The 13,674-nt window shown below is 42.4% G+C and overlaps 1 pseudogene; it reads left to right on the plus strand.

Moving 5' to 3' along the window:
- Nucleotides 1-750: 750 nt before the first annotated feature.
- LOC134893863 (5S ribosomal RNA) lies at nt 751-869 on the plus strand (annotated as a pseudogene).
- The last annotated feature ends 12,805 nt before the right edge of the window (nt 870-13,674 follow it).

Here is a 13,674-nt window from a genome sequence, read left to right on the forward strand (position 1 = left end):
GGGGATCCTTCTAATGGACAAGGTATTAAGAGAGATACTCCCGCCACGCCCCGAGATTATATATAAAAAATCAAAGAACTTGAAGGACTTGCTAGCCCCAAGTATGTTGAAGACTTCAATAGGGGATGCAACGATGATGCCCAAATGCGTTGGATCTTATAAGTGCGGTCGGTGCAATGTCTGCAAGTTCTTACACCCCAACAGGAAAAGTTTTAGCGACGTCGAGAACCAGAAGGAATATAAAATCAAAGACTTTATTAACTGCAACAACTCATCGGTAATCTATTTATTGGAATGCACTTGTGGAAAAAAGTATGTGGGAAAAACGAAGAGACAATTAAAACTTAGAACACAAGAACACAAGAACACGTACGCAACATTAAGAATAAAGTTGAAAGCCACACCATTTCAAGACACTTTAATGAGAGACACAACTCGAATCCGGAAGAACTTACCTTCAAGGCGATAGAACTGGTTAAACTTGGAGAGAGAGGAGGTGACTTGGCAATCAAGTTGTCACAACGAGAAATGTTCTGGATTTTCCAACTAAAAACCATGCATCCACTCGGCCTAAATGAGAATTACGAAATCGCTCCATTCTTGTGAGGTGTTGTTGAAAATTATTAGCAAATATCCAGATTTATCCTGCACTCCCCTTCATTTCACATGCTTGTTAATCATGCACTTTTTCACTAATAAAATCACTATTAAAATTAATATATTGTGGGCATTCTTTGTTGCATACGAAAGTAATACAGTCAAACCACACTGGAAAGGCCCAATCTCATCCGAACTTGGAAGCGAAGCAGTGTTGGGCCTAAATAGTACCAGAAGGGGCGACCCATTGGGAATATTAGGTACTGTACTGAAAGTAAAAGCAACTTCTCAATGTCCAATTGAGACAGACATCCACAGATCACATGATCACTTGTTAAAGGTATAAGCCTCTGAAATTTATAACTTATTCCCATAATTTATTCCCTAAATATATATGTGGTCACAATTAAAATACGGTCATAATTAAAACACGGTCATAATTAAATATTGCATGCACCTTAATATTAACTTATTCAATATTTTAATATTAAGTCAACAGCACTTTAGGAATTAATCACTATTTCCTAACTCACTCGCACTTTTAAATAGTGGTCAATATTGCACTGAGCTTCACAAGTAAAAACTATGAATCACCTGCTAGTGTATATGTTTCCCCCCCCCCCTTTTCCACCACCTAAATATGATTATATGCACAGGCGTGTACATATAACTTATACTATTCGTCTCCCCCTTCATTATTCTACCTGTAATATTTCATGTGACATAGACTGATGTGTACTGATCGTGAATCCAGATACATGATTTTAATAACTAACATCTGTCCTATAAACGTTATAATATACACACTTTTTGAACATACTCTTAAACATGTCTTTATTTATTTACACAATTCTGGCGATTACGTCCGGGCAAAATAAACCTCATCATGAGAGAACGTCACCATGGCAACAGGGGAAGCCGGGATTCCGGGACATGTGAAGCGTTCCACCGGTGCGTTCCACAGCAGACCAGTTCCGGTGGGGAGAGACCTTGTGCCGAGATTAACCAATCAAGTGAAGGCGGCCACGGCTCGCGAGGACGTCACCACGGCAACACAGAAGTGAAACTGGAAGCGGGGAACCTTGAAAAGACAGCGCACATGCGTACTTGAACTGTTAGAGATACCGGAAGTGTGGCGGAAGTACCGCACTTCTCCGTGCTCTCCTGTTTGGATGTTTAAACTTTACCAATAATTAAATTGTATTGTTTACTGTGTGCCACATGTAACAATGGTGGTTAGTAGGAATATCTTTACTCCTGCTCCAGCAAGGTTAGATAATTGAATTAGCATAGACAGGAAGTGATGTCATCACTTAAATCCCAATTAAGAGGGTATATATAGAAGCCCTGAGACATCATGTCACTTACCCCATGAAGAAGTCCTAGAGACGAAACGCGTTGGGCCTTTACCCAGAGACCTCCTGCTACATCAGTTAAGACTCTTAAAAACTTTTCTCTTATTTTGCACAGACTATATGCACTTTATCTGAGATTTTTAATCATATCCATCTCCCTTTTTAAGAAAACAGTCATCTTTTAGAGGCCATATCTCTATAAACATATAAAGCAGTGGTGAAATACCATAAAAAAGGTGGAAATGTGTAACACAAAATATTAAAAAACTTGTGTGCAGCGCTGGTGCATAGGATGAGTCGCACACACTGCAACATACACCCCGTGCACCAGACGCCGCTAAATACGCTATATAGGTAAGTTTTATGTTATATGTATGTTTGTTCACCTGTTTGTTGTAAGCACCAGCACGACCTGAGGAAGGGTCCTGTGTGGCCCGAAATGCTGCACCGTATGTAACATGCTTGTGCATTGAAGTTATGTCTTGCATACTGCACCACTGGTACTCGTGGATATTTACACCCCGGACCGGGAGTGTTGCAGGTTGTTGACCAAGCTGGAATATTAAAATTAATTTGCACTGAGTCCTGGAGTGCCGTGTCCGTCTTGAACACTCATTTGTTCTGACTCTACCAAGTATTTATGTTTGGACAAGGGCACACAGGCGTTTGGACATTATCAGGAGTGCCGGATTATACAGATACTGTATATATATATATTGCTAATTTTAATCAGATATTTGTTTAAATCAAATACAGGCTTCAGGATAACATATGCAGATTATATTAAAGAGAAATATGAAGTTATTGAAGATCCTAATGCAAGGCCAGGGGAGTATAGCAAACTGAAGAAAAGATACGTAACACTTTCACTGATCAATAATTATTGGGGAGAAGAACAGAGACAACATGAAATAATATGTTTAGGCTGGTGGCATCTACAGATTCTGGCAAACAGATCATCAGAGGAGTATTTCCCAACCACTATTCAGGCTCTGTTTGATCGTGATCTTGTTGTATTCTTTCCCAAGACTGTGGTGTTACAGGGACCTGCTGGGATAGGAAAGACTATGACATCCCAGAAGATCATGCTGGACTGGGCCTCTGGGAAACTGTATAAGGGCAAGTTTCAGTTTGTATTCTACATAAACTGTAGAGAAGTCAACACCATCACTGGTAATATAAGCCTGGCTGGGTATATATCCACCTTTTGTGGTCTGACCTGTCCATCCGATCTGTTGCGAGAAATCTTCCTTTATTCTGAAGAAATACTTTTCATTGTTGATGGTTTTGATGAATTGAAATGGTCACCAATGAGTGATAGAGAGGTTTGTGTTGACCCATTTCAGGAGGTCTCCAAAGAAATCCTTCTAAATAGTTTATTTAGAAAAGAAATTCTCAGGGGAAGTTTCCTAATCATCACCACACGACCATTGTCATTAAGGGCATTGAAGGGCTTTCCAATATGTACTCGACATGTGGAGATTCTGGGGTTTACTGGAGATCAGCGTGAGGAATATTTCCATCATTTCTTTGAAGCCAAAGAACAAGCAGACCTGGTCTATAGTACAATAAAGGACAATGACTCTCTGTTCACCATGTGCGCTGTTCCTGTAATTTGCTGGATTGTATGTACTGTAATGAGACTGCTATGGAAAGAGGGATTATTTTTCATAAAATGCAAGTCAGTCACATACATTTACCTGTTGTACCTTAAGAGTTTAATACTGTATCATGGAAGAAACTCTACCCAGCATATAAGCACATGTATACAGAAGCTGTGTGCTTTGGCCAATGAAGGAGTTTGGGGCCAGAGAATTCTATTTGAAGAATCAGATCTTGTAAGACATGGGGTCTCTATGTCAGAACTGGAGTCTGTGTTTCTGAATGAGAACGTCTTCCACAGGGATGTTGAGATCCGCACCTGCTACAGCTTTATCCATCTGAGTTTGCAGGAGTTCTTTGCTGCTCTCTACTATGTCCTGGATGAGATACAAGTAAAAGAACAGTCTATGGAAGTAGAACAGTTACTGGAAGCATCAGAACATCGGCCACATCTACAATTAACTGTTCGATTCTTGTTCGGCCTTTCAAGTGAACAACAAATTCAGGAGACTCAGAGAACCATTAAGTGTCCCATTTCCTTTAGGGGGAAACTTTTGTTGGAGGAATGGCTAAAGAGAAAGTCATGGAACGACCGTAATGAGATTCTCTGCTGCCTGTATGAGACACAGGACAAAGACTATGTGAAGAGAATGATGTCTCACTTTCTTAATGTGGAAATGAAAGAGTTTTACTTTAATAAAGAATGGGACAAAGAGAACATTGATTACAGAGCTATAGCCTACTGCTTGGAGGAAACTACCATACAATATACTGTTATTTTTCAAAACTACATAATAGGACCAAAGGCTCGGAGTGATCTATCTAAAGCACTTTCTACATGTTCACAATTTCGGTACGTATTTGTCACATTACTTTTAGAACATAGCTTCCTTGTGGCCTGTACATGTACATCTTAAATTTATTTTTTAATTAACATCTATTCTACGAAGAAGATGAAATAGTTTAAAATTAGGCTGCTCTGTTTCAGTAAACAGCAATGTAGAGAGCTGGCGGTTTATCAGGTCACTGTCAGAGCTTTTGTGTCACCCCTTCTACATTGTATATGGAATTCATCATTAATAAGTGGTTTGAATATACAACTGCCATAAAGAAATTACTCTCTGCCAGTATAAAGAGCAATTGTCATCACACTAGATTCTAAATAGGGATGTAGAATATTTTACAGTGCTGGTAACATCAATATCATGTTAGAGGTAATGATATGTTATGTGACCTGGCAGCTTTATATCTATATTACTATTTCACCCTGGATCGCCACACTAAGTGCTCTGTGTAACACTGGATAGGGCAGAACAATTAGGATTACAGGGCTCTGTGTGACAATGGATAGGGCAGAATAATTAGTATTACATGGCCCTGTATAACAATAGATAGGGCAGAACAATTAGTACTACAGGGCTCTGTGTAACAATGGATAGGGCAGAACAATTAGTATTACAGGGCTCTGTGTAACAATGCATAGGGCAGAACAATTAGGATTACATGGCCCAGTGTAACAATGGATAGGGCAGAATAATTAGGATTACAGGGCCATGTGTAACAATGGATAGGGCAGAACAACTAGTACTACAGGGCTCTGTGTAACAATGGATAGGGTAGAACAAATAGGATTACATGGCCCTGTGTAACAATGGGTAGGGCAGAACAATTAGTATTACAGGGCCCTGTGTAACACTGGATAGGGCAGAACAATTAGAATTACAGGAGCCTGTGTAACAATGGAAAGGGCAGAACAATATGGATTACAGGGCCATGTGTAACAATGGATAGGGCAGAACAATTAGTACTACAGGGCTCTGTGTAACAATGAATAGGGCAGAACAATTAGTAATACAGGGCTCTGTGTAACAATGGATAGGGCAGAACAATTAGTATTACAGGGCTCTGTGTAACAATGGATAGGGCAGAACAATTAGTACTACAGGGCTCTGTGTAACAATGGATAGGGCAGAACAATTAGTACTACATGGCTCTGTGTAACAATGGATAGGGCAGAACAATTAGGATTACATGGCCCAGTGTAACAATGGATAGGGCAGAATAATTAGGATTACAGGGCTCAGTGTAACAATGGATAGGGCAGAACAATTAGTACTACAGGGCTCTGTGTAACAATGGATAGGGCAGAACAATTAATATTACAGGGCTCTGTGTAACAATGGATAGGGCAGAACAGTTAGGATAACATAGCCCAGTGTAACAATGGATAGGGCAGAATAATTAGCATTACAGGGCCATGTGTAACAATGAATAGGGCAGAATAATTAGTATTAGAGGACACTGTGTAACAATGGATAGGGCAGAACAATTAGGATTACATGAACCTGTGTAACAATGGGTAGGGCAGAACAATTAGTATTACAGGGCCCTGTGTAACACTGGATAGGGCAGAACAATTAGAATTACAGAAGCCTGTGTAACAATGGATAGGGCAGAACAATTAGTATTACAGGGCCCTGTGTAACAATGGATAAGGTAGAATAATTAGTACTACAGGGCTCTGTGTAACAATGGATAGGGTAGAACAATTAGGATTAAAGGGCCATGTGTAACAATGTATAGGGCAGAATAATTAGTATTAGAGGGCCCTGTGTAAATAATGGATATGGCAGAACAATGAGTATTACAGGGACCTGTGTAACAATGGATAGGGCAGAACAATGAGTATTACAGGGCCTTGTGTAACAATGCATAGAGAAGAATAATTAGTATTACATGGCCCTGTATAACAAAAGATAGGGCAGAACAATTAGGATTACAGGGCCCTGTGTAACAATGGATAGGGCAGAACAATTAGCATTACAGGACCCTGTGTAACAATGGATAGGGCAGAATAATTAGTATTACAGGGCTCTGTGTAACAATGGATAGGGCAGAACAATGAGTATTACACGGACCTGTGTAACAATGGATGGGGCAGAACAATTAGGATTACATGGCCCTGTGTAACACTGGATAGGGCAGAACAATTAGGATTACAGGAGCCTGTGTAACAATGGATAGGGCAGAACAATTTGGATTACAGGGCTCTGTGTAACAATGGATAGGGCAGAACAATTCGTACTACAGGGCTCTGTGTAACAATGGATAGGGCAGAACAATTAGTATTACAGGGCTCTGTGTAACAATGGATAGGGCAGAACAATTAGGATTACATGGCCCAGTGTAACAATGGATAGGGCAGAACAATTTGGATTACAGGGCCCTGTGTAACAATGAAAAGGGCAGAACAATTCGTACTACAGGGCTCTGTGTAACAATGGATAGGGCAGAACAATTAGTATTACAGGGCTCTGTGTAACAATGGATAGGGCAGAACAATTAGGATTACAGGGCCCAGTGTAACAATGCATAGGGCAGAACAATAAGGATTACAGGGCCATGTGTAACAATGAATGGGGCAGAATAATTAGTATTAGAGGGCCCTGTGTAACAATGGATAGGGCAGAACAATTAGTATTACATGGCCTTGTGTAACAATGCATAGAGAAGAACAATTAGTATTACATGGCCCTGTGTAACACTGGATAGGGCAGAATAATTAGGATTACATGGCCCTGCATAACAATAGATAGGGCTGAACAATTAGGATAAAAGGGCCCTCTGTAACAATGGATAGGGCAGAACAATTAGGATTACAGGGCCTTGTGTAACAATGGATGGGGCAGAATAATTAGTACTTCAGGGCCCTGTGTAACACTGGATAGGGCAGAACAATTAGGATTACAGGGCCCTTTGTAACAATGGATAGGGCAGAACAATTAGGATTACAGGGCCCTTTGTAACAATGGATAGGGCAGAACAATTAGTATTACAGGGCCCTGTGTAACAATGGATAATGCAGAATAATTAGTACTACAGGCCTCTGTGTAACAATGGATAGGGCGGAACAATTAGGATTAAAGGGCCATGTGTAACAATGTATAGGGCAGAATAATTAGTATTAGAGGGCCCTGTGTAAATAATGGATATGGCAGAACAATGAGTATTACAGGGACCTGTGTAACAATGGATAGGACAGAACAATTAGTATTACAGGGCCTTGTGTAACAATGCATAGAGAAGAACAATTAGTATTACATGGCCCTGTATAACAATAGATAGGGCAGAACAATTAGGATTACAGGGCCCTGTGTAACACTGGGTAGGGCAGAACAATTAGAATTACAGGGATCCGTGTAACAATGGATAGGGCAGAAAAATTAGTATTACAGGACCTTGTGTAACACTGGATAGGGCAGAATAATTAGGATTACATGGCCCTGTATAACAATAGATAGGGCTGAACAATTAGGATAAGAGGGCCCTGTGTAACAATGGATAGGGCAGAACAATAAATATTACAGGGCCCTGTGTAACAATGGATAAGGCAGAATAATTAGTACTACAGGGCTCTGTGAAACAATGGATAGGGCAGAACAATTAGGATTACAGGGCCATGTGTAACAATGTATAGGGCAGAATAATTAGTATTAGAGGGCCCTGTGTATATAATGGAAATGGCAGAACAATGAGTATTACAGGGACCTGTGTAACAATGGATAGGGCAGAACAATTAGTATTACAGGGCCTTGTGTAACAATGCATAGAGAAGAACAATTAGTATTACATGGCCCTGTATAACAATAGATAGGGCAGAACAATTAGGATTACAGGGCCCTGTGTAACACTGGATAGGGCAGAACAATTAGAATTACAGGGCTCCGTGTAACAATGGATAGGGCAGAACAATTAGTATTACAGGGCCTTGTGTAACAATGCATAGAGAAGAACAATTAGTATTACAGGGCTCTGTGTAACAATGGATAGGGCAGAACAATGAGTATTACACGGACCTGTGTAACAATGGATGGGGCAGAACAATTAGGATTACATGGCCCTGTGTAACACTGGATAGGGCATAACAATTAGGATTACAGGAGCCTGTGTAACAATGGATAGGTCAGAACAATTAGTATTACAGGGCCCTGTGTAACAATGGATAGGTCAGAACAATTAGTATTACAGGGCCCTGTGTAACAATGGATAGGTCAGAACAATTAGTATTACAGGGCCCTGTGTAACAATGGATAGGGCAGAACATTTAGTATTTCAGTTTTACTCAGTATTCAGTATATACAATATTTAGGATCAGAATAGGTTCACAATACTGGTGCCAGCATTCCGACAGCCAGGATCCCAATTGAGTGACTGCTGGGACGCAGGGGAGATTATTATTAGGCTGCAGAGTGAGGGTTAGGTTTATGCTGCTGGGGAAGGGGTGCATATTAGGGTTAGGATCCCCCTGGGAGGGTTAGGGTAAGGCTGTGATACGGGGTGGGTTAGGATTAGGCTGCAGGGGGTAGGTTTATGCACCACTGGGGAATGTTAGGATGCATGGGAGGGGAAGGTTAGGCTGTAGTAAAGGAGAGTTAGGGGGTAAGGGTGGAAGGGTAGCTTGCATCCCGATCCCTGTCAAGATTCTAAACAGCAATATTCTGCAGTCAGTATTCTGACTGCCTGCATCCCGCTTGCTGGCATTTCAGACCTATTCCCATGTTACCGGTCAGAATCATCAATGTATCAGTATATATAATCTTGTCATATATTTTAAGTTTCAGTTTTATTTTATTTTGCAGATTCAGGTCCTGCACATTTCTAGCAGAAGAAGATACATCAGGTGCTGGGTCCAGTTTATCTGGGATGTTTAAACAGAGTCAGATGAAGGAACTAGAGTAAGTAATACTTTTTCCATCAAATTACAGGTATGTTATGGTTGCCAGCCTTCCATGCTGCTTTCTAATTCTCAGTGGATGGATGACAGCTTGCAGCAGCTGTGGTTACCTAGAAGTGATGCCCACAGCTCAGCATATGTGCTCATGTGCAATGCTCTGACTACTCCTGCATGTGTGCTCTTAGTAACCATCAGTAGTTATACCATTGAATGGCTTTTATGCCAGCCATAGGGAAATGAAACATATCAGATGACCCTCTCACTCTCATAAATGAATGTAAGCCATGCAGTAACAAATATACCAAGCAGTATAATAGGAGCATAACAACCCTGGTCAGACTGGCATCTCTCCTTTAGAATGGATAGTATCCATGTGTGTCCAATAATTCCAATCAAGGCCTAACACTATTCGCCCATTACAGAGCATGCAGTAAAACTCCAATAGAATAAACACTGAGATAGCAGATCACCAACAGTTTAGAGAGCAGAAATTAAGTCTCAACCTAGTATACAATAATCTGTGTCAGACTGGGGCATTAAGGGCCCATTGGGGAATGTAGTGGTAGGGGCCCATATTTAGTGGTGTGGTCAGTCTCCAGAGGGGGTGTGGCCAGTTGCTACAATTATTTACCTAACTATTAGTGAGTGTATGGACTTGGCCCCTTGACAAATATATAAATACTGCTACTGCGAGCATGATAATGTACCAGATAAATATTGGCAATGCACTGTAGAGCACAGCCGTAACTAGGTGTGGGCAAGAGGGGCAGTGCACACAGCGCAATGTGCCGTGAGGCAGAAAAATCTCAGCATGCACCCGCCACATCACACTATGGCCCGCCCGAGCTGTCCGAGGAATACGGTATGGTCTACCAGGTACCGTGCTCCTGCTCTACATCCCCCTTCTCCTCCCCCACCCCAAACTGGCTGGCCTACACCGCTCCGCTCACCAGCATTACGGGTGGAAGACAAGGACTGTGTCACCCGGCAGCAGCTGATCTTGGGGGAGGAGGCTGAGTATCCTCTTCACCAATCCCTTCTCCCCTCAGCCTGACGGAGAGCTGTAGCTGTAGAAGAGCCGGGGAAGGCGTGGATGGAGCAGAGAACCTCCCCCCGCGTTCCTCTCATCTGTTCTTACCCTAGCCTTCACCCCGCGTTCCTCTTACCTGCTATCTCCCTAACCCTCCCCCCGCATTCCTCTCACCTGCTTTCTCCCTAGCCCTCCCCCTCTGTGTGCCGCTCACCTGCTCTTTCCCTAGCTCTCCCCCAGTGTTCCTCCCACCTGCTTTCTCCCTAGCTCTCACCCAGTGTGCCACTGTGCTGCTGTAATGTGTAAAAAAGAGGGACTGTGCCTGCCTAATGTGTAAAAAGGGCGACTCTGCTGCCTAATGTGTAAAAATGGGGACTCTGCTGCCGTAATGTGTAAAAAAGGGGGACTCTGCCTGCCTAATTTGTAAAAAAGGTGGACTCTGCCTGTCTAATGTGTAAAAGGGAGCTCTTTGGCCACGCCTCTTCCCCACGAAGCCACGCCCCTATACTTTTTGCACGCCAGTGGCGTGCACTGGCCCTGTTTTGTATGTGGGGGGCGGGTGCCGGTGCTGTTTCTTGCACACAGCGCTAAAATTTCTAGTTACGGCACTGCTGTAGAGAATACACCATAGTCCTGTGCAGTATAACGTAACATATGTATAATGCATACCTCACAACATGACCCTCTCCAGGAGGGACACAATGCTCTGCTTCTGGATTTCCCTCTTAATGTATGATTGCCATCACCTGTGTTGTACAGGTTAATGGATAAGAAAGGTGTTTCACCACAGGTGATGGCAATCATACAGTAAGAAGGAAGTCCAGGAGCAGAGCATTCTGTCCCTCCTGGAGAGGGTAATGTTGGGAGGTATGATAATGTATAATTCAAGAACACAGTCTGGAACCTGATCACTAGAGGCAGTGGGGCCCACCGGACAATAATAAATGCTGATATAAATATGATATAAATATTATCAATGTATTTCATACTTGCCTACCTGACCCTCTCCATGAGGGAGAAAATGCTCTGTTCCTGGACTTTCCTGGTAATGTATGATTGCCATCACCTGTGGTGAAACACCTTTCTTATCAATTAACTAGCTCACCACAGGTGATGGCAATCATACATTACCAGGAAAGTCCAGGAACAGAGCATTTTCTACCTCATGGAGAGGGTCAGGTAGGCAATTACATTGTATTTACCTAATATAAATGCACTACAGTATGAATTCGTAAGACAGACCCAAATTGCAAGGGATCAATGTACAGTAGTTACCAAATATAATATAAATGCACTACAGCATCTATACCTCATCTCTTGGTAAACTAATCAGCTCTTTTGGATTTCGGTGTCATCTGTGACTCAGAACTGTCCTTTGTCACCCATTCAGTCTGTCTCAGAATCATGTTACATGCATCTAAGAAACGGGATGCGGTCAATTTACCTACGATCAAAATCCCGACGGTCAAACTCCCGACAACTATTGACCAATGGTCAAATTCGCGACATGGTCAAAATACCGACATTCAAAATACAGACAAGGTAAAAATAGCGACATTTAAAATGTTGACGGGTCAAAAAGTAGACATGAGTTTTTCATGATTTTTTCATTGAAACCGACAGAGGGGGGAATATAATAGTGTGCCGAGTGCAGCGAGGCATCGTGCCTGAAGCATGCCGAGCACAGCGAGCCATGCGAGGGGATGCGGGTACACTTATATGGTGTCCACGTCGACCTATGTCAACATACACACCAGAAAAACAATGAAAACTTGTGTCGACTTTTTGACCTGTTGGCACTTAAAATGTTGGTATTTTGACCATGTCTGTATTTTAAATGTCGGTATTTTGACCTTGTTGGTATATTGACTGTGTAATGATTTTGACCGTCGGTCATTTGTTGTTGGTATTTTGACCGTCGGGATTTTGATTGTAGGTATTTCATACTAAACCCTATAAGAAACATATCCAAAATACGACCATACCTTTCGCAAGACACTGCAAAAACTCTAATCCATGCTCTCATTATCTCCCGCATTTATTATTGCAATAGTATTCTTACTGGTCTTACCAAGAAGAGACTCTCACCAGTACAATCCATTCAGAATGCAGCTGCGAGGATAATATTCCTCACTAGACATTCATTGGCTGCAGATCCGCTTTATCAGTCCCTCCATTGGTTACCTGTTTTCTACAGTATTCGATATAAAATACTTTTATTTGTATATTTGTATACTCACACACAAGGACATTATCCAAACCAGGGCCGGTGCTAGGGTGTTCGGCGCCCTCCTGCAAACTATAAATTATCGCCCTCCCTCCCATACAAAAGGGGTGTGATCTCTCAAGGAAGAGTTGTAACCACACAATAGTACCCACATTTCAAATGACACCACACAGTAGCATAATCTTATTCACACTACAAGTAGTGTTCCTTATTCACATTTCAGCAGACAGTAGTGACCCTTACTCACGTTAGACTACACAGTAGTACTCCTTATGCACGATGCCACTTACACATAATCCCCACAGTAGTGCCTAGGGTGGCCAGATCATCCCTTTAATCCTGGAGACCTATGAATAATACAGGTTCTGTGGCTAATTACATTTAAGACTGCATTCCACCTGGTTCTAATCAGCCACAAAACCTGTGTAAATCACAGGTCTCCAGGATTAAAGGGATGATCTGGAAACCCTAGTAGTGCCCCTTATACTCGCAATAACCCACAGTAGTAGTGCCTCTTAAACGTAATGGCCATGGGAAGGGGGTGGGTGCAATGATGTGTGGGGCCTAGGAACATGTGCACACAGGAGCATGCCAAGACAAAGGCCTGCACCACCTTCCCCCTCCGACGCTCACCTGCATTCAGTGCCTCTGAGGTACGGACTCACTGGTGGAGGCTGCTGCTGATCTCCAGCCGAGCCTGGCTGCTGCTGGTTGGGGGCATGCGCTGAGCGTCAGCTGCTCAGCAAATACATGCAGGAAGGAGCGGGGGAGCAGACCGAGCTCAGTACTCAGTGGCAGGGCCGGATTAAGCTTTCAGGGGGCCCAGGTCATGTAAAACAGGGACCCTTCCCATCTTGTAAACGCACCCCCACTAGCTGTTCCCGGTGTGTGTGACTCCTTTCCCTGCACCTCCATCAGGCAGCAGTGGGGAGGAAGCTGAAGCCTCCTTTTGGGCAGCATACAAGCCTGGCAGCAGAAATCTGAAGGCAGGGTACATGATCTGTGCGTACTGTGTTGTACTTGTGTTGTACATAAGATTTTTTTTTTATTGTCCCATATTGCACATGGATACAGAATGGGCTGTTTCACAAAGCCTGTTAAATTATTTTAATATACAGTATTATTAATT

This window comes from Pseudophryne corroboree, chromosome 3, assembly GCF_028390025.1.
Source record: "Pseudophryne corroboree isolate aPseCor3 chromosome 3, aPseCor3.hap2, whole genome shotgun sequence".
Classification (NCBI taxonomy): Eukaryota; Metazoa; Chordata; class Amphibia; order Anura; family Myobatrachidae; genus Pseudophryne; species Pseudophryne corroboree.